The sequence below is a fragment of the Oculina patagonica genome, chromosome 1, assembly GCF_052425735.1.
Source record: "Oculina patagonica isolate OP01 chromosome 1, crgOcupat, whole genome shotgun sequence".
Lineage (NCBI taxonomy): Eukaryota > Metazoa > Cnidaria > Anthozoa > Scleractinia > Oculinidae > Oculina > Oculina patagonica.
The window spans coordinates 24,726,807-24,749,850 of NC_135758.1; the positions used below are offsets into that span (position 1 = coordinate 24,726,807).

General features: G+C 38.3%; 1 pseudogene across 1 annotated transcript; it reads right to left on the reverse strand.

Annotated features, from left to right (window-relative positions):
- Nucleotides 1-219: 219 nt before the first annotated feature.
- On the reverse strand, nt 220-22,699 carry LOC144645899 (uncharacterized; annotated as a pseudogene). The gene is made up of 18 exons (XR_013569345.1): nt 22,667-22,699; nt 22,149-22,188; nt 19,444-19,757; nt 19,001-19,160; nt 17,450-17,659; nt 15,662-15,865; nt 15,014-15,312; nt 13,909-14,098; nt 9,490-9,548; nt 8,959-9,325; nt 8,115-8,247; nt 7,263-7,468; nt 5,353-5,537; nt 4,259-5,168; nt 3,659-3,870; nt 3,537-3,577; nt 1,728-1,818; nt 220-671 (listed from the first exon to the last, which is right to left on the reverse strand). The product of XR_013569345.1 is annotated as an uncharacterized LOC144645899 (transcript).
- Between the last annotated feature and the right edge of the window lie 345 nt (nt 22,700-23,044).

Genomic DNA, 23,044 nt, shown 5'->3' on the forward strand with positions numbered 1-23,044 from the left:
GCTCGCCCACCAGTCGTTCATCACATGCCACAGCTAGTCACGGTTTTTGTCCGCCTACATATTATTGTTCTTTAAGTAATTATAGAAGATATATTATAGGATGTAATAATGCTTGAATTTCTGATCAGGGAGGAAATGATATATTTATGTGACAAAAAAGCTTGAGCCACGTCCATACTGGTTTAATTCAAATCTTGTGACCAGAATCCCCTCCCCCTTCATATGAGATTCCCCGCCCATCTTCCGGAGGGCCTGCATTAACCTGAACTGCAACTCAAGTAACTAGCTTGTTCAATGAACTCTACGTAGAAATCCATGACTCGTCCTAGAATGGTTAGGATCTTTGTCCTCTGATGCAGTTTTCTTCTGTAAATGATCTCTTTTTTTCTCTCAAGCCGGTACTCGAGCCCTTGTTTACTATTTTATAATTTATCAATATACTTTATCTACTAAAAGTAGTCTACATTGAGCAAAAAACACTCATTCATTAGTCGCTGTCTTTTTGTGCCAGCTCACTGTAACAGGCCATGCTTTCATCTAGTTTACCGAAATCGTGGTAAGGAGTGTCCGCTGTCATCATGGTCTCCAATGTTGATATCAGATGTTCAAATGATGGCCTATCGTCAGGGTCTTCTTTCCAACAGTCTAACATTACTGCATATCTGATAGGAGTTAACTTGTGTTAGCTGACATAGAGTTTTATATCTTTCCTTACCGTATCCAAATTCGCAAGTAGCCAATCAGAAGCGCGATCTGCTGTCCTGATATCCTACGATATCAAGTCACTGACCTGATATGCCACCATATCACGGTCACTTTCAAGTAAAGTAGCGTTACTGTACGATAAATTGAAAAGAGGTTTTACTAATAAAACAGAACTTCGTAATTTAAATTTAGCGGTGTTAAGCGGTCGTTAAAAGAGATAAACTTTTCTGCAAAAGTAAACTTGAGCGCGCTCGCCAATTGCACGATGTTTGCCGACGAGTACTGAGACATTCAGACCGAAAAATTGGAGTCGGAATTTCCAAATTTTTCGCTTAATTTTGATTTTTTAAATTAGAGAACGAAACTCTAAACAAACGAGTGGAAAAAAAGGCAGAAGATAAACTTGGTAAAAGTGTTGAAGACCAAGTCAACACAATTTGATTTCCTACCTTGCAAGCATGAATGGCTTCAACAGAGCGTTAAATGTAAACGGATTTTTTTGCTGAATTTGGGTACGGTAAATACTTAGTCGTACCTTTTTGTACGCTTCAGCTGCATATCAGGCTCGTTTGGTCTCGCCATGGACTGCGTTTCGCCAAAATACGAACCATGGCTCGACCAAACTTGTCTGATATGCTACCCAAGCGTACCAAAAAAAGTACGATTAGGTATAAATATCTTACGTTTTTGTCACATATTACAGTCAAAACTTGACTACGGAGAATGTTAGGCGAGCAGTTACTTTGAAAAGAAGGGCTAGTAATAGGTAAGGTCCTATCGGAAAGCTACGTTTTTCTTCATTTAACAACTTTGGTCACATGTGAAGAGCATTTTAATTTATTTAAAGCCAAAAATGCCAGATAGGACCATGCGTTTTTTTTTTTGTTACTTATATTCATGCACGTTAGCAGAAAGCATTGTTGGTCAACTTACAGCTCAAGAACACACGAGACTAATGTTTTTGTTTTTTTTTTTTTTTTTTTTTTTTTTTTTTTTTTTTTTTAAAAATTTTTTTTTTTTATTCAGAACACATGTCTGGCTTGTCCATGCGATATCCTGTCTGAAGAAGTTTGTAGAACTGCGTGTTGCTTATTCCAGGATATGGGATCCCACCTATATATAATGTATGGGTATGTTAGTTAAAGAAAAGAATGGTTTTAAAAGGACTGGATATGTGTTTTTGTTTGGTTTCCTCAGAAACGAAAGGTTTGTTTTCGATTGGATGTGAACTATTTGCACAGTTGAGGCTACTATCCAATCAGAAGAACGCTCGTAACCACAATGTAGCATGTTTTAGTAGAAGCAAACAACTTGGTAAAAACATGTTATTCAAATATCGAAAATATAATCGTCAGTACAAATAGATATATTTGACGACTTCAATACTTTTAAATTCGATTAAAGTGATGTATTGGTAAAAAATATTAAATGAGCCCTTTCCGTGTGTAATTTTTATGTAAATATTCTAGCTATATTTTCTACCTTATTGTTGACTTTGTAAATGTTCCACCAAAAACAGTCCTTACAAGAGCAAACAAGACTCTATTTCTTCGGATGTCAAAATGAATTAAAGCAAAGCGAAGGGTAAAGCAATCTGCATGCATGCAAAAAACTTTACTGTTTCGCAATTCTTCCGTGATACTCATTCTCGACCAAGGATCTTCTCAAAACTTTCACAAACCCATCTCCCTTCAATATTTCCGCTATTTATCAATAATATTATAATTACGCTTATTGTTCCAGCCATCCGGAAACGAAACACTATTTCGTTTTTACAGAGCTCATTGTTGAGGTTGTTAAGCCTAAATCTACGGAATCATCTGCTAAAATAGTCACTATTAACGCCGGGACGTTTGTTTGTTTGTTTGTTAGTTTTTCAACGTATAGTTAAACAAGATGAGCAATTAAACAAATATGAGCAGTTCATGGGCAGGCTTAAAAGAACTGTGTCGCCGATTTTAGCCAAATTAAATCATAAGAAAATGGCCATCCGATTGAGTGAAATATGAAAGAGGCCCCATTAGGGGTTTATAGGGATACGGGATATTAAGAAAAGAGATTGTGGGATATCGAACTTCAGAGTTTTACAGGAATTAATGGGATACGGGATATTTAAGCCAAAAAATAATAAGATACGGGATACTCGGACCCCCCCCCCCCCCCCTAATGGGACCTCATAAAAATAACCACATAAAACAGTGAAGGAATATTTCAATAATATCGCAAATACAAAAAAAAAAGATATACGGATGTACAAAATTCAAGAAAATTGAAACGGATTGTAAGTGGGTGTTTGAATAGCCTGTTCCAGGCTCTCGGTAGTTGGGGGAGAGCGTAAAACGTGTGCGAGCGAGAAAAAAAAAACGGGCGGGAGGTTTTTTTTTCGTTTTTTCCTCGCCCGCCCGCGTTTTTCGCTTTCTCCTTCAACTACCGAGAGCCTAGAACAGGCTAGTACGCTAGTGTTTGAAATACTGTTGGGCTGAACAGTTTTCAAAGTTGATCTCTTTTGTATGTAGCGTTTAATTAAAATGCCCTGACACAAATTTGTTTGAAATAAAGCTATGGGTTTGCCATTTAGATCGATAGAAGTTATTTCTTCGTAAACATTAAGTTTCACATGGAATATTTGTAAATTATAATAAATAATTAGATAGCCGTGGCAGAGACCTTTAAATAAAGTTAACACGTGCAACGTTACCTAACAAATCAGAGCAAACATGCAATTTAGACAACGGATCAGAAGCAGGCAGTAATGGCACGTTTTTGCATTGAATTCTTGTTGCCTCACTGAAAGATGTTCATAACTTGTTTTTTTTTTTTTTATTACTTACCCATGGTGCTTAATTCCCACAGAAGAACACCGAACGACCACCTGTGTAAAGGAACCAAAAGAAAGAATAAATATAAATAACTGCTGTGAAAAATTTGTCTACTTCAAAACTTCAAAACTTACACATCGCTTTTAGAAGTGTATATTCCGTTTTGTAATGCTTCAGGTGCTGTCCACTTAATCGGCATTTTTTTTGTCTTCTTCACCTCGTATATTTCCCCATAGGTGTGGCGTAGCAGACCAAAATCAGCAATCTTCACTGCTTTGTCCTCACCAAGCAGAACATTACGAGCTGCCAGATCACGATGGACAAATCCTTTGCTGGCCAAGTATTCCTGTTTACAAAAGAATGAAACAACATTAAGTGCACAGGGTAGGGTTCTATGATAAAATATGATTAAAGTCAAAATGTCGATATTATATACGTAAAATTCCGGTTATAAGCCCCCCGTTTTTTTAAAAAAAAGTTCCCTTTTTTTTTTTTTTTTCCCCTATGCATCAGAGAATATATGAGATAACGGCTTACTGATAAGTGTCTACTGGTGTGCTATTACATAGATAGTACACTACATAGTTAACTTTTCTATTAAATGGATCTACATGGGCGTCAAGTGAATTACTGGGAAAAACGATAGATAATTTGCTTGGTTTTGTCACCTTGGAATTTGCCCTACATGGTATCTATTTTTATATCTCAAAACGTGTTTTTATCTCAGCACTTACCATTCCCTTTGCTATTTGCCACGCAAAAGAAAGCAGATCCTTAGCAGAAAAGTCGACGTTGCAATCTTGAGCTGTCTGAGGCACATTTATTTTCACTTCCAATTGTTCCTTTCTGTTTTGTGTTATCGCATCCCCAGGTTCACATGGACCACGTGCATCTTCTTGAATCGCCGTGACATGTGTTTCTCTCGCATGCAATGGAAATTTTTCATTCTCTACTTCTACCTCTTTCATTTGCTCATCATCCTCTTTATTTTTGTTCAAATCTCCTTCATTTGTATCACTCGTCCGATGTCCAACTGACAAATCTCTCACTTGTGTGATTTCACCTGTTTCGTATAAGAACACATCCGATTGTTTCGTGCCGCCCTGCTCGCTGAACTCTTTGGCCTGCACAATTCCCTTTCTGTGCTCAGTGAGAGCACAAGTAACAGGAATTTTCATGTGATTTTCTTCATTATCAAGCACTTGGATATTTATCATCTGCTTTCCCTTCCTTCTTTACCTTCTGGCTAGCTCGTGTTTTCATTCTAAACGAGTCTCTAATTTTGTCAACGGACCGATGTCGACCAGCTGCATCTTTAAATGTTTTGGAAAAGGACACCTCAATACCTTCCAGGTAGCTCCTATCACCCTCTTTTGACGTCAATCTTTCATGTCGATTTTCTCCACATAACGGTTTTGCTTGCACTGGAATTCCAATGTGAGATGCTTCAGTTAAGTCCTGGTTATCGGCAACTTTCGTTATTCCCTGCACATTGTCAGCTTCACTTGCTTTGTCGTCTCTCTTGTTAACGGCATTTTCCTCTGATGTTTTTGAGGTAATAGCTGTATCCGACTTGATGTTGCCATCGGCAAACTCTGTCACGCCTTCAAAAATTACCTTTTTAAAGCTGTTCTTGCACTTGATCTGAAATGAATGAAAATTTTTCAGAGAAAACAACATACAATCCACTTTGTTAGGATACTAGAATAATACAAAATGATATAATACTAGAATAACATAATATGTATATTATTCTAGTACACTGCTTCTTTTTCAAGGACGATGAAGGCTGCCAAGTGTGCTAAACTGAGCAGCCATACAACTCTACCTGCTGTCTTTTGTTTCTAAGCCACTGAAGAAGATCCCCGTGTGGAACATATTCCAAGATTAACATGATGGGTTCAGACTTAACCCAGTAACCGAGCATGCTGAGGACATTCCTGTGTGAACCAATTTGCTTCATGAACTCTATCTCCTGCAAAAGCTGATTTCTGCCTTCCTCGCCTGCTCTTTCTGAGATATGAAAATGAAAGCAACAAGAAGGGTTATGAAAACAATCAGCAGAGATAATTGGGAAAAGCTAAATATCCGAAATAAACAGGCAAGTACAATCAATAATTGTCCGACCGAATGGCTCGGGACCACTTTCGGGGTTATCCGTAATTGTACGACATTTATAATCATATTATTTTAACACTTATGAATTTTTTTTTTTTTTGGAGAATCTTAATGTTTCCCAAGGCGGAGTCCCGAGGACCAGTCGTGAAGTGATTTGTTATACAGCACAAGGAAGACTTAAGAAGATAGAACGGCAGTCATCGGTCAACATTTGCGGGTTACCCTCTGGCGTTGAAGATTCTGCAATGTTGCCCGCTCAAAGACTTTTGGTGGGAAACAGATTTATTGTCAGATGTTATGTGACCTCGAAATAGCCAATAAAAGCGCGCGCGGTTGGGAAAAAATTCAAGCTGTATAACAATCAAATAAATGCCGGAATCATAGAAATCTGAACCGCAGCTCCTCAGAGTAAAGAGTCTTCAAAACGCGTGTTTATCGACGATAGGATATGCAGGTGGCAATTCCGAGGTGCACATGCTAGGGAATTACTCGTATATGTGAAGACCTTCCCCTCTTGGGTAGTAAACGGGAGAAAATTAATAGAAAAACTGTAATCATTGTTGGCCAATCAGCTCATTTCTTAAGGCTAGTTTATGTCACATACGATAGCAGAAGCTTATCACCTCAAAAGCTTCTGACGATAGTCGATGAATCGACATGGCATTCTATAATTTCATGACGAGTCGAAGAAAGAAACGTCAGAGTGTCCATGGCTGCTCTGTAAATTTTGGCTATGGCTATTTTATATGCATTGAAGAAGATGTTTGTTCAATTTCTTCTTGGAGCGGGGTTGTTATTTTTCTCGTTGGAGTATTATTTGTTTCAACCGATCCTCAAACGACTGTTTCGGTCGGGTATTCCTGGCTTCATACTTTTGCGGGAAATTAGACCAAACATGGTGCTGTCGTATCCATTCATCACAGTGGAGCATACACTTTCGGGAAGTCGTCATTGTCATGTATTAGCATTGTATTAGCAGTATTAGCAGTATTAGCAGTATTAGCAGTATTAGCAGTATTAGCAGTATTAGCAGTATTAGCATTGTATTAGCAGTATTAGCATTGTCGTGACGGCTGTCACGTGATACGATTCCTAGTCTATTCCCGTCGCCAGTTCAAGATAAAGCACCTGGCCGTCTTAAGTTCCAGTAACATTGAAATGGCCGTTTTCTTTATTAGACAATAAAGGTGTCTGCAACATGCAAAGTCTTGGCTTTTGTTGTAACGGCCTGGAACTATTATTATTGTGGAAGTCTCGGCATCATTTTCTGTTGCTGGTGATTTATGTTGTGGAATATTTGAAATTCCTTTAATAAAGTCTTCAGTAGTTGACAACCTGTTTCAACACTAATATAATTATTTTCAAATTCAAAGACATAACGATGACACTTTTATCCGTGCTCAATATACTATGCTTTTGCTTGATTGCAACTGATTGATTTTTAGTAAAACATAATGATATAATTATAAAACAAGTGCATCGTTTCGTGTACAGAGTAACAAAAATATGTTGAGAATAGTATTGAAAAACGTGGGGACTGCTCACGTACATGTCCACGTGCATTTTTTTACTTATGAGCACAGATGAATTATACGTTGCGTTGGTCATGAGTCTGCTCACCAAGTAAGACTTTTATTGCAACCACTCTTCCTTCTCTAATTTCCACTCTTTGCTCTCTGGGCTTAAAAAATACTTCCACTTTCGGTAAATCTCTCAGGATTCCTTTGTAAACTTTACCAAAGCCGCCTTGACCAAGCTCTTCCATAAATGTCACCCACTCGGGTGGAATCTCCTTTGGGAGAAGGGGAACAATGTCGGATTTTGATCTAAAGGGAAAAAGGCAAGTAAGTTATACCTTTTTAGCTTTTCGTTTTTGCAAAACCTACAATTAAAAACAACTGCTGCTTTAGCTTCTTTATAACCGTTTGCGAAAGCTTCACTGAGATATACGGTTAAAGGCAAGAAAAGATTATATAGATAATGATTACCTTGCCTGACGTCCTGACATTATATGGCGTACAAAACCAACCAAGAACCACAGTATGGTTTCAATCAAGTATGCCTTAATGAGTACTTTTTAATATAGCAACCGTTATAACAACAAAACACGATGATAAACTTTCTTTAAAAGCAACTTAATTCCATGTTTTGTTGATGACGTTGGTAGCACAAAATATAAGGCGAAATAACACAACATACAATGAGGTTGAAAATATATTTGTCTTTCAGTCCCAGTGCTGCAGTGACTGAGATAACACTAGCAGTAGAAAGAAATTGTAGAAGAAAAGTAAATGTAGAAGTTAGAACGAACTCCTTGAGCGTCAATGATAGTCGAAAACACTTGCCAAAGAGAGGTCGTATTTCAGTCATTAATTGCCTTATTAAATTTAAAAGAACCATTTTCTTGAAGTTTTTTATGGAATGCGTTTTAAGGAAGGTTAAAACGTATTAACGCGTTAAGGTTTTCTCTACCTCCTTGTATTGTGACCACGACGTTTCCTCCTCTTCCTCTCTCTGCAGCAGACAACTCCAACAATCATGAGAATAATGGACCCACATCCTACTGGTACAACAATGTTGAGTGTTCGTCTGATAGAACTGTTGCCTGGGGGAGAATTGATGACTGGGGGGTGGGGGGAGAATTGATGACTGGGGGAGAACTTTTGGTTGGGAGAGAACTGTTGGCTGGGCGAAAATTGTTGTCTTGGTGAGAATTGTCTGAAAGACAAGAATGAACTGAAGTCAGTGCAATTGATGGTTTTATTGTCATGACATGCAGGCATGGCAAGTGAGAAAGTTAGCGAATGAGTCAGTAGCTGCTGAGCATTGAAACTTACTAGATTGAGGTCCCCTGTTTTATGAGTCAAATGAGTCTATGAGTCAAGGTGATTTGTACAAAAAGTAGGTTATTATCCATTGATCCTTGCGGTTAGCTCCACTCTCGTTTGCTTGCAGTTAATTCCACTCAGGTTAGCTTGCTTGCGGTTAGTTATAACTCTAATTTGAGATTTGCCTCATTGACTCATTTGACCCATTAAAACTTTACTCTCCTGAAAGAGATTATTGGTTTCTACAACAATTCCCAGACAACTAGGAACATCACTGACAAAATACTCTGCGCGACTTGCTAACTCGTAAGCTGGTAACATGATACTGTGTTATACACTTTCTATCGACTTTGTGGGACTTGCTCCTGGCCAATTTTCACTTAAAGGCATTTAAAAATTACCCAGTGACACACCGCTGGATTCAAAAAGAAAAGCAGCGATCTACTCCACTTCTTAAAAAAAATCATTTACAACCATGAACAACATACCCTTGTTGGTTTTTATTGGCCACTCGCTTGACACAGCACTTTCTCCAAGTTCATTCCAAGCAGACACTGCAAAAACGTATTCTTTGTTACACTTCAGCGGTAAGAGATGTTCCGATCTAGTGACCTTGGTAACATTGATTTGATCCCAGGAATCTTCATTTTTGGATTGAAGTACTCTGTAGTATATTGTGTACATAGTAGGGAGGCATCCATTGTCTTCAGGTAAACTCCATCTGAGGCTTATATTGCATCCAGTTACCTGAATTTCTTTATTTTGAATGACTGGAGCTGACGGTTTGTCTGCAATAAAAATATATATAAACATATACAAATTATTTGTATTCATTTCAAAGAAAGAATTTGATCGCTGCACTCAAAATAAGAGAAAAAAACTGATAGGTCACCGTACGAGAAAACGACGATATATCTCCCTCGCGAGCCAAGCCGCATAAAAAGGCCGCCATTTTGTCTCTGTGCGTGCGCTATAATTACACGTCAAATTCTGCCCAGTAAGAATGCACAACGCAATACTGGGGAATGACCACAAAGCATGCACTCGAGTGACTGAAGATCAAGTGACTGAAGATGACCTGTTCAAATGTCAGTTACCAACAACATTCTTTCGCAGAATAACGCTTTCACGAGGAAAATCACACTAGATAGATTACTGATACCATTCAGTTTAAATAATTTTAACTACAACAATCCTTTAAAGTAGCGGGCTCGAGTATTGAAGGAGAAGGCCTCAGGAAAGAAAATGGTCTTATTATATAAACATCAGTGAAATACCAGGAAATCTTTCGCGCCAAAAAAATCATATCTTCACACGTGAAAATAACATGTTATTTTCACATGTGAAGATATCGATTTCAAAACATTTTCTGACATGTACAAGTTTGCCCTGTTTCAATGCTGAATGAGCCAAAGTAAATCGACATTAAGTCGAAACATCTTCGGATCATCCTCGGCAATCTTCGGTAATCTTCGGCAATCTTCGGTTATCTTCGGAAAATGGTCGGCAAACATCGGAAAATCGTCAAAAACATCGTAGTTAGTAGGTTTATATAATAAACAGAATATCACATGGCTGCTTGGAGATATGAAATTTATCTTCTCGTGTTCAAATCGATATCCCACTCGTTCGCTGCGCTCACTCGTGAGATATCGATTTGAACACTCGAAGATAAATTTCATATCTCCGCGCAACCATGTAATATCCTCTATATATTTACCGGAAAAAACAAATACCATATCAGAAGTACTTATCGAATGCGCTCCACAAAATATCCGCTCTGCAAGCTGAACTTGAGCTGGCTGGCAAATTTAGGAATGAGATTGAGCACTTGCTGGGATGGCTTTCTTTGCTGAAAATTTGCTGGCATTTTGTAAAATATCGATTGCACCACGGGAAAAAAATCATTCAAAATCTTTCTGCTGGCTAAAACGAGGCAAAGCAAAACGAGAATTGAATAATTAACTTACTTGATGTAAACAATAAAAAGTAATCGTTAACTTTATTTCTATTGTTTCTGTCGCTTTATTCTGCTGTCACTGAAGAGGCAAAACAGATCTGTTTCCTTTTCTGTATGTAATACGAGCACCATTTCAGTTAGAGTCAGTCGAACAGCGCGCGTTAAGCGAATGTGTGGCAGTATTTGCGTCCTGGCTATCTACAGCGTTTTATAGAATAACTACGCAGAGGATAATCAGCCTGACCGATGTAATTCTTGGTGAGTATCGAGTGATCCATTTTCTCCGTCGATTATGCAGCCTTGAGCAGTTTAAGCGGCGTTTGATGTAAATATCGTGTTCATCTTTTCAGCTCGCCGGCACAATGGGATGTAAAAATATACGCAAGTTATTCAAGTCCATTCAAGGTCATTCAGGTGGTGTATTACGCGGTATATTTTAAAGCAGCTGCCTCAAATTGTAAGTACAGTTTAAATAGTATTTTGTGTAGCTCTCACCTGCATAAAACTAATAACATTCGACGAGGTTTTTGTTAGCTGGAGGATAGCGGTCATGAAAACGTATTTTCATTGTTCGCTAAATCCGAACGAAACAAAATCGGAAATTAAAAGAAACAATTCATTCGACCACGAAAAGATATTAGCAGACAGTTTTTTTTTTATTTTGATCCTCTAGGCATTGACCTTATAAAAATGGATCAACGAATAAAAGTCCGCATTTTATTTTGCAACCGGTAACGATAACCCCCGGGGGTAAACGGACAGCACAGTTTAAATTTAGGCGCGCGCGAGCAAGATAACTTTTGAAACTGTCTCTTGGTGCACGTCTCTTTTGATATTAAATGGTCTTTTGGTCAGTTACTTTCTGGTAAAGTGATTAATCTTGTATTCAGTTCAAAAAGGGCCTGAGAGACGTTCAAACTATAAGGAGTCGAGAAAATGATCCCACGAAAATTTATCCCAATTTCTTTGAAGCAGGATCGAATATCTGGCTATTTATTTAATTATTTATTTATTTCCGGTTACGTAAATCATTTTTTAGAACATTATTTTCATGTTGCTTCTGCCACAAACATTTTTGGAGAGGGATGAAAATATTTCGTAAACTGGATTGAAATGACATAATGTGGAAATAGAAATAAAAAAACTGAATTGTTTTTGCACTCCCTGATTTGTGCGTCACGCATATTTCAGATTGTGTGACTACTCACTGAACACATGATGACGGCCGTAAAGCCGTAAACAAGTATTTCTTTGATTCATTTGACTGAAACGTAACTTACGCCAGCCCTTTCAGTTGAAAAGGTAACAAGCAGAGCTAGGTTTCATTTTTTTTTTCGAGGAGGTCATTTAATCCCATACAAGGCTTGTCATTCATGGTCATTGGCCGCAAGCCAGGAAATCATGATGTGTCATGAAACTGGACCAAACATCTGTTTCTTTTGTCACGCAGTTTCTGCATTCATGGTTTCAAATAAGGTCTCGTGTGGTTGTATTAATTCCAGTCAGTAAGCTGAGTTTGCAGTTGGTTAGTGACATCTGTATATGTTGATGCGAGCCGAGTAAAATATTAACATCAAGATCAAGAGTATAATTTTGAACAATCGGTTTTGAAAGTCACGTTTATTGCTCGAACTGATAAGTATCATTTCGAACCCTGAAAGCGACGCCCAAGAATACGCAAGCGTTACGTCTTATGGATATAAGAGGTTCGACATTTCAGACATTTTCGTCCTTCGCCATTAAATCACGATTTCATGAGAGCAAGACCACGTTGGTAAGTTGCATTATAAAGTTACAAGTTATTGATTTTAAGTCGTACATTTTTGTCTGGTATAATCTGTCGAGCGCAATGTTATGATTCAGCTTGTGCTAGACTTGCAATAGTTTGCTCTACTGGGTATTCAGTTTTTTATATTTGCGAAATGGAAAACTGGCGGGTGACAGACACGCCCCATACAGTTCGATATAACATAAAAAAACTTATCTCGCAGCAGCGCATAATATTTTCATCAAAAATGGCAAGTGACATACCTCATACAATTCGATCCATAACATAAGAACTGCTATTCACGCAAAAGAAATTACCGTTTTGACCGAGAACCCACTGACCGAGGGACTAAACTGCTACTAGCCTAAATAAGTTCGAAGGGTCAACTTTGGTGGGAATATTTTACTACGAAATTGATGCCATTTTGCACTTTGCGATGAACGGCTCCTGGCATTACGAAGGGTCTTTTCTGCGAAACTTTACAATTAACTCTGCGAAACTTTTGCGGTGAACGGCCACTGACATAACGACGGGTCTTTGCTGCGAAACTTTGCAATTAACTTTGTGAAACTTTTGCGGTGAACGGCCACTGACACAACGACGGGTCTTTGCTGCGAAACTTTGCAATTAACTTTGTGAACTTTGCGGTGAACGACAGGTCTTTGCTGCGAAACTTTGCAATTTACTTTGTGAAACTTTTGCGGTGAACGGCCACTGACTTAACGACGGGTCTTTGCTGCGAAACTTTGCAATTAACTTTGTGAAACTTTTGCGGCGAACGGCTACTGACATAACGACGGGTCTTTGCTGCGAAACTTTGCAATTAACTTTGTGAACTTTGCGGTGAACGACAGGTCTTTGCTGCGAAACTTTGCAATTAACTTTGTGAAACTTTTGCGGTGAACGGCCACTGAAAAAACAACGGAACTTTACTGGGAAACTTTGCAATTAACTTTGTGAAACTTTGCGGTGAACGGCTTCTGGCATAACGACGGGTCTTTGCTGCGAAACTTTGCAATTAACTTTGTGAAACTTTTGCGGTGAACGGCTACTGACATAACGACGGGTCTTTGCTGCGAAACTTTGCAATTAACTTTGTGAAACTTTTGCGGTGAACGACAGGTCTTTGCTGCGAAACTTTGCAATTAACTTTGTGAAACTTTTGCGGTGAACGGCCACTGACATAACGACGGGTCTTTGCTGCGAAACTTTGCAATTAACTTTGTGAACTTTGCGGTGAATGACAGGTCTCTGCTGCGAAACTTTGCAATTAACTTTGTGAAACTTTTGCGGTGAACGGCCACTGACAAAACAACGGGACTTTACTGGGAAACTTTGCAATTAACTTTGTGTACTTTGCGGTGAACGGCTTCTGGCATAACGACGGGTCTTTGCTGCGAAACTTTGCAATTACGCTGTCCGTTGGCTAGCTAGAATCTATTTAACCTGGTTGTGCCTTTCTGGCATTTAAACGTTAAAATCCAAGTCTGGCTGGCTATTTGACTATTTTTTGATTTACTGGCTGGGTATTCAAAATTTTTTGTAATTCTGGCTGGGAAGTTTTATAAAATGAAGTCCATCTGGCTGGCAGTGAAGAGCGGATATTTTTTTCCCAGGAAAGTTAATTATTAACTGTAATTGACGTAGAAACACGTGATCAGTGATCGTGAAGTCACATGTTAAATTTCCTGTGAAAGTGTCGTTGGGTACTCCTGCCATATCTCTGTAGCATAACTTGAAAAGGTAACGTACCTGCTGGTATCTTTATTCCATACAGTTCTACTCTGAGGGCTTCATTAATTTCATAATCAATAGGATGGAACCGAACGGCTCGAGCTGTTGGAGGTTCTATAAGAACATGTTTTACCAACTGATTTCTATTCCAATTACCACTAAATTTCTGAAAAAAAAATGAGTAAACTGCTGGGATTTTTTTCGTTCAAATAGTGAATTTTATGTAATCAAAAGAGTCTCACTGTTACAATGTCTTACACAACAAATTATTATATTTGTTGGGAGTCAAAAATACAAATATATGCATCTAGTTTTGTATACGATGAAAAACCTGAATAAATGATAGACAAAAGGATGCAAGTATTCGATTTTGGCTCTTACATGGGTGTCGAACTGTGATAAGATTTTCGAGTTTATTAAGATACCCCCTCCACCTTCAGTCACGACCACCTGACAGTTTGGTTGCTATGGGGGGGGGGGGGGGGGTGTAATTTTAGGTTGTATGCTTGCTTTCTTGTCGTCAATGTTTTACAGAGACTGTGCTTGGGAATGGAACAGATTAAAAATGGATTGAATGAATTCAGCCAGATTTCTCACCCGATGTTCTACGTCACTGAGAATGTTTTGGCGGCGTGAAATAACAAAAAAATTTGTCGCGGCTAACATTTGACAACCAAAACATGGTAAATTATTTCAGGATCATTGGATTTATTTTAATTAGTATAATGCGCAGGGCTTTGTTTTGCCAGACTGGTCACCGTTATCACTGTTTGTTGTTTTGCTAGTGTCCGTAAATCTTCAAAGGAGCAAACAAAATGCAAATAGCTATTGTGTTTTGTGCATGGTCAACACCAAAACATGCGAACTAAACAATGTACTTGTCAAGCTATTCCCTATGCCCTTAGCAACCATTCGATAGCTACTGCGCACACTCGGTTGCCCGGCAGCGCTTTGCCAAATTTTTTAGTCGTTTAACAAAGGAAGTTTCTTTCCCCTTCCCACCCCAGGTCAGAGGTTAACGACAGTGGAGGTAATTCACTTCTGAAACTAGTTTTGAATGTCTTTAAATGACTTCCCAAACCTTTTCTTTGTTGTTCTCTTTGTAAATAATCCACTCCGTGAGTAATAAATGCAACTTGTAACTTTTGGTCCATTCATCTTGAAGTGGATGTCCTTGAGTAGCTACAGCACAAAGGACAAAAATGTCTCCCAGGTCAATTTGCAGAAAGTCATCACCATCTTTGTAATTAAAAGCAGGCGCCCATGCACCCTTTCCATGCAGCCGTCCTTTATAAGGTTCGTCAGCGAAACGTGACGACGAGGCTGAGAAACTTTTGTCTGGCAGTCTATTTGCAAGCCCAATTGCTTGATTTTGGCACGCTTAAATGAAGAAAAGAATGGTTGATTGATAGATTGATTGATTGACTAACTGACTGACTGTTTGATTGATTGATTGATTGATTGATTAGTTGATTGATTGAATTGATTGATCGATTGATTGATTGAGTAGATGATTAGGAATAATCATTATACTAAATTAAATACTTGCTTTAAAACTATTTCTCCAATTTTTTTCTATGGCAATCTCATGTTCATCCCTTTTTATTTTTTAAATTTTATTTTAAGGTACACAAGCAAAACGTTTCATTGCATTCGCACGTCTGCCAAATACGTCTTTAAAAGCTGTTTTAAACTTTTGATTACTTAGATATAGCAGTTAATTACCTACCAGTGCTTATCCGTCTTTCGGAATAAACTTCTAGCTGGCAAATTTCAACCCCATTATAATCACCGGGACTTCTTATAAACACAAATTGACCGACGAGTCTCGGTAGACAATATATCGTCCAATATGTCCTCTCTGTGTGCTTGTAACCGCCTTGGAGTCCTCCACAACGCGGATTGGAAGTTCCTCCATTTGTACTGTCATCACCTGCTCAACAATTAACAGTCAAAACCATAAAAAGGATTGGATCAGTCACGAAACAACAAGCTCTTTTTCCACGATAAATCCTTAATTCTACCGTTAAAAAAATACTGAAATTGACATTCTTTCTCTATTTCATAGGTTATGCATAAGCTACGAATAACTACGAATAACTTTGCTCTCTGACGCACTGTCTAGCCATGTCTTAATTTTAATGCAATTACCAATTGAATAACTCTTGTGGTTTGTTGCGGTTACGTCTCGCAGCTGATTGGTTGCAAAACAATTAATATTCCAGAAATAGTTTTAGGCGTTCATGCTTTTTATGGTTTTTACTGTAAACAAATAATGATCATGTTGGAGAAGAATTTCACCTGGTAGAGAAAAGAATCAGGGATTCAAAACACTCCTGTACCCCCTTTATTTCACAATCGGGGTGGGGGAAACTTTCTTTGTTACACGACTCAAAAATGCGGCATAGTGGTGCTGGGCAACCGCGTTTGCGCAGTAGCTGTCGAATGGTTGCTAAGGGCATAGTGAATAGCTTGACAACAGACTTAACAAAGCTCTTTGTTTTTTTCGCATATTCTGGTCTTGACCGTGCACAAAACACAATATATATTTGCATCTTGTTTGCTCCTTTGAAGTTTGCCGGACATCAAAACAACTTTTTTTATCAACTATGCTGGGGTGTCTGTGACTTTCAAACCGAAAAGGTAAGAACCGATCTCGTACCGGTACCGGTTGTGGATGGCTTTCCTACCGGTACGAAGTAATCCCGGTTTTCTCTTGTGCTCCAGTATTCGTTTACATGATAACAACACGAAATGAACGACCACTAGTTTCGGAATGAAATCAGTCTCATGTTAGACTGAAACGGGTAATACATGCATCTTTTTCGCTATCCAACACGGGATGAAGATAAAACTGTAATATGTAACGAAGTTATACTTGTATGGAAACATGAAAGGCCAGTAATTTTTTAGTGCTAGAGACTGTAGAAATATTAGGATTGCAAGGATTTCGGGCACTCGTGAACATTTCGACAAGATCAAGCCTATCTGGAAGTGCTTTGAGACAGAACGCTATTCGTAAATGGTTTCATACAGGTGACTTCAGACAAAGCCGAATCAAATGTTTTCAGTGTCCATAATTATGTTTTTATTATGTTTTCTTGATTTTTTAATTTGACGCCTTGAAAGTTTAATTGATAAAAAATTGTTCGCCCGAATAGTTAAAATGCTTCTGTTCCAAATATTTACAAACAATGATTTTCTTGACAGTTTACTTAACACTCGATAAAGAGGGCGTTAGAAATTTACGGTTGAAAAATTTTCTTGTCAACTGTAAATTTGTTTCTTTAACTTTGGTCTAAAACTACGCTTAGCCAAGTAATCGGTTACTGTGTGTACGTTCTGTACATATTTAACCTAAACAATCAGGCCGGTCAAATGAGATGTATAAAAATAATGTACTTTATGATTCAATTCTAAACCATTATTGAATTAATACATCAAAATGTACTGCATCGAGTTTGAAGGAACAGTACTTTTCTAATCTATGCATTTCTTTACAAAGCCCAGAACTCACCAATTCTGATTTCAAATTTCTCTAATGATAGATAGTGAAGCGAGACCTCAGCAACAGGTAGGGATGATCCCAAGTCCACTCTCCACCATGGATCCTGCTGGTAATCGGTCTGACTACAAAAATCGGCATTTCCATCGACTGCAGCTTTAGCTGCGAGCTCTGCGAATCCCGTCTGAGATGACTGAATCGCAGGCTGGTTTAAGGCACGATCTTATAGAAAAAAAAAAAAAAAACAGTTCGTTAAAAAGGCCCTCACTATAAACTTGGCAATTATTTTTGCTTAAGTATTGCTAAAAAGTAGGTTGGCTTATATTTAAGTAACTTTATTATCATATCAATGAGCAAGATGTTGTCGTTAAAACGAGTTTTAACCCTCATGGTGTTAATTTACATGACCTTTAGCCAGGAGTTGGAGGAGTAGTCATGGAATCACTTGTGAAGTCATCAATTTGCATGTCAGCGAATTTTCATGATAGCCAACTACTACAGACAGGATAGATCTTATCACAAGACTGTCAATTTTGAATATCTACTGCTCATGGATTATGACAGAGCTTATCGCAAAGTAACGGTCAGTTTTTAGTGCAAATTGGTGGTGAAACATGTCATTACTCCAATGATTAATCAAGTTCTTCTTTCCAGGGTTTACCAATGATCTAGTCTGCGTTGCAGACGAACAAAACCCCGGTTATATATAACCGGGGTTTTGTTCGTTTGCGACGCAGGCTACCAATGATCAAGATCAAAACGTTTCCGGACTGCAGAAGGAATGCGAGAAGAAGGAACAAGAATAAGACGGCCAAAAAAGACAAACAAATTTTGCCTTTAGCGCACCGGTCAAATTTATATAAAGTTCATAAAAATTTAGCTCCGGTTATACATCCAGTGTAAAAAAAAGTGTTTTTCTTGCAAAGTTGCGGGAAATTTAGCACCGCACCACCAAAAAAAATAAAAGGTTAAAATAAAAGGTAAGGTAGGTTTAGTCTGCAAACGAGACTACCTATCTTTTTGAAAAAAAGATAACTCATTTTGTCAAGAAACTCGCATTTATTTTGCCAGAAAATAAACTTTGTAAGAATTGCGCTCTCGGAAGGAGGTAATTTCGGCGCTTCATTACTGGGGTTTAAAATACGCTCACACTAGTGTTCTTGTGTTTTTACAAGGCCCCGTCCACACTAATCCGAAACATTTGAAAATGTATCGTTTTTCTCCCGTTTGGCCCACCGTCCACACTAAAATGGCGTTTTCGGTTATCGAAAGGGAATCTTTCCGAAAACGGTCTCCAGACATAAGAAATTAGAAAACGCCGGCCAGGTGATGTAGTGTGGACGGTAGAAAAAGGGGCTTTTCGAAAACGCTGACGTCAAATGGCCATATGAACTCTCACAGTCCACGGTGTTACAGACTGCACTTAGAACGAATGTTTTGGACAAGACCCGGTACCCGAGAATTCACCCGAGAATTCACCCCAAGTGAATACGTCTAGAACTTGATATTAAATAAAAGCACCCCAAGTAGTCCAAGTTCCTATATGGCGAAAACATCACTCACCAATTACCTCACCAATTCTCACTGATAATCCGTAGAGCTCTGTCCTCATGCAACAGTGGCCATGGTGATCTTGCGCGATAATGCGCAAACGTGTAGCAAAAACACCGTTGCACAAAAGTCGTTTCACTGTAGTGTTACGGTCAAAATTTCCGTGGAAAATCTGCAGACAATTTAAGAAGAACACCGATTCTAAATAAAACAACATAAAATTATCGATTACCAATTAGTTATCAGAGTTATTTGTTGAGTTTCGTCAAACTTTATTTAACAATTCTCCATTCCCCTAACGTAACTGTCACGCCAAAATAACTTAATTTGATAAGAAAAACACAGGTCGTAATCTCAAAGTATTAATTAATCTCTTTTGCTAATGGTTTACCAGGGTTTACCTTTGAAAACAATGTTGTGTATGAGTTTACACCTATGTACCACCTAAAACAAACCTTTACTATTCCTGCTTCTTGATAGTCTGTCCAAGTTTTTCCATCAGTGGATGATCGTAGCGCGTATGTCTTGATCCACTGATTCCCTTGGGAATTCCCCTGAGTGGACACAGCACAGATGATGTAAAGCCTGTCTAGCTCAATCTGTAGATATGGCTTACTGTCATTTGCTGCTGCACACCACGATGATCCATTGATGTAGTTCAATCGAGCATTCTTTGCTGGTGTGCTGGCATTTTGTACAGAAGAAGAAGTGATATCCCTGTCAAGGATATATCCATTGCCCATTCCTAGCTCTTCATCCTGGCATTCTCCTATTAAACATATTTAAAACATTTTATGTCTATTTGGTTAATATTTGCTTTTTGGTTGATTGTTTGATTGATTGATTGATTGATTGATTGATTGATTGATTGGTTGCTCAATCGATCGATCGATCGATCGATTGATTGATTGTCTCTCAGCAGTTTTGAGATCAATTGTAATGTGTTTTGAGGTTAGACGTATTACATATCAATGTTGATGTGTTCTCAACTTCAAATACAAATAAAAACGTTTTGAAATTTTATTGCAAAATTATTCCAGTGCCGGGCTCTTAAGTTAGTCTCTGAGGCAAGGGTATTTACCCTGCATTAGTAATAGATATTTATGGAAGCACTTCTATATTTCTACAGGATCTGCTTTTTGGAAGGTCATTAAGTTCTGTAAAGAAAAACCCTCAGGAAAGGTGGGGCGTGTAATCCACTCCCCCTCCCCCCTAACCCTTCCCTTTTACGTCCAAGGGCTCAAGCACACAACCATTCACGTACTCCAGAATACAACAACGAGTTTTGCAAACTCAAAAATGTTGGAGCCAGAGAAATCTAAATGCAAATCACCGGAACCAAAACTTGCACTATTCAACCAGATAATGGTTTACCGACTTGAAACCTCTAAACGAGGGTCCTGAAGGGGGGTACCAAATCCCATTTCCCAACCCAAATTTTGCCCAAATCCCATTTCCCAGCCTATTTTTTGTTTAAATCCCAGTCCCAGCAGTGAAATTCCCAGTGCATGGTAAATCTGGTCTCAAGCGCATTATATCTGTGTTGTTTTGATTGTCCTAAACGTAGCCCACTCCCTGAACTTTCCCTTCGGTGCCCAATATAGGGATTGAACCCAGGCGCAGGAAGAGAGAGTCCAGAATAACTTGTATGCGCATGCTTAGAAATCCGTCGCCCCCCCCACCCCCCAACCTTACAAAAAAGGGGGGTGACCAAACCATATTCCACAGCACCTTTGGACACACACGCGCACAGACGATAAATTATAGAAGTTGTATTTGTGGATTTAGTACCTATTTTGCATAGTTCAATTTTTCATTCAAGCGAGCTATTTTTACCTTAGCGCACACACGTTACATGAAAGAAACGCCACACGTCTCTGTCGTTTTTCATTGGTTTGTTTTTTAAAAGCATGCACATGCAAGTTATCCTGGACTTTCTTTTCGCACCTGGATCGCAGAAGGGATAGTTCAACGACTGGACTACCCAAAATCATGCTCTGCTAGTTATTATCACTAATATTGTTGAGAATATCACTTTTCATTTGTTCGTTTGTCTTGTAGAGAATAATAGAAATTTTTTGAAGCTTTATCAAGTTTTTATCCCGTACCTACCACTACCCTGACTGACAACAACTTGCTGTCACTTCTTTTAAGTATTCCATTTGTGCTGATCCTCAGTCATAGCTGTTCCGTTGAGTAACTTAATCACTTACACGAAAATTGATCAAGACTTGATGGACACTCGTGCAGTGCGGTCGTTTCATTTCAGAATTTTCAGCGTCAGTTTTAACTACCTTATTATAGGAAATTAACGATTGTGTTAATTAGTACGGTATTTGACATTAACGCGACTTAAATTAACGCGGATTGAGGGAAAAATTACTTCCCAATAAAAGAAATTAACGCGAAAGAGGGGGTAACATTTCAAAATGAAGAAAATTAATGCGACGTACACAACAGGAACAAGTTTATTTCAACAATTTTTAGCGTATAATCTTAAACGAAAACAATGTTCATGGTACTTTTCCCACTTTGAGCGTCTTTCGCAGTATCAATGATAGTGGCAGATAAAATAATGCTTTTTCCTTGGAGTCAAGAACGTCTGGACTGTAACGAGAAATTGGGGTCAAAATAATGGAAATTAACGTCATGGAAATTAACACTCCACTTTATTAACGGTGCGCAAATTAACGTTAACGAAAATTAACGCAACTTAAATTAACGCGAATGTTTGAAATTCGCATTAATTTCATGACGCGTTAATTTCCTGTAATAAGGTATTTTTTGTCGGACTTAAGAACATAACATTATATAGCGCAAAATATGCAGGTTTAGTCATGTACTGATGCGCTTCCAATTCCCATTTTTTGTTTCCTATCCCAGTCCCAGTGACCTAAATCCCATTTTCCCAGTGAAAAATAGGCAATTCCCAGTCAAAATAGGCAAATCCCAGTCAAAATAGGCAAATCCCAGTCAAAATAGGCAAATCCCAGTCAAAATAGGCAATTCCCAGTCAAAAAAGGCAAATCCTAGTTCCCATTTAACCCCTTCAGGACCCTTCTAAAACAGTTTTATACAAATGCCTACTGATGATTTGGAAAAAATAAAAGGAATTCGTCTGCCCACCAAGTGATCCATTGTAACTATATGTATATCATACCTAATGGTGACTGGCCTGAAGCTTCAGGATGTTTGTAGCTCTGTGATAATAAATTTCAAAAATTAAGCATATATCAGTAGAAATGACTCGGGTGAAAAAGTAAGAAAGTAAGTAGTTCCAAATGGGCTCCAACAGCTAGGATATGATGCCCCTGGCTCATCATACTGACAATCCTCAACGTCTCACACCTCAGAGAACCTCGAAAAACTAACACCTAAAGGCAGTTTTCAAACGCACCTTATTATAGTCAATATTCCATACCATTCATTAGCCAATGTGCTGACAGTGTTATACATGGAACAGAAGAACTCACCAAAAATATCATCACCATTATAATCCGGAAACGTATCGCCATGATACTGATAGATTTCTTTTGTCACATCACTCAAACCTGTTCAAGAAACATTTGTGTAACGGAAAGGTCGGCTTTGAATTCGCTGGAATTTTATTATTAAAAGACAAAGGTCGCTAGTACAATTTTTTCAAATTCGTCGGCGACACTTCTCTCACACTCTTACCTGGCGTTTTCCATTCTGAAGTCTATACTTCATCGTTTCGGCCTGTCGTCCTTATGAAAACACGAGCGTGGCGCCAGTATTCAGTGCGTCTGTTCTCTTATTAATCATGAATTTCAACATAATCAGAAAGAGGACAGACGCTTTATAAAAATAATAACATGTTAAGTATATTTGAGTTTGGTCAGAATTCCTCTTTAAAGTGGTTGTTAATAACTATGTTAGCCGCAGAATGTCCATTAAAAGAAGTTAAAGATAAAAAAGCAATATATATATATCATTAATAGTGGACACACAGTTTAAGTTCACTGCACATGCTTTAGTGACAGACCAACCCTTCAAATAGCGCAAACGAAGATTTAAAGTTAACCGGCAAAATAT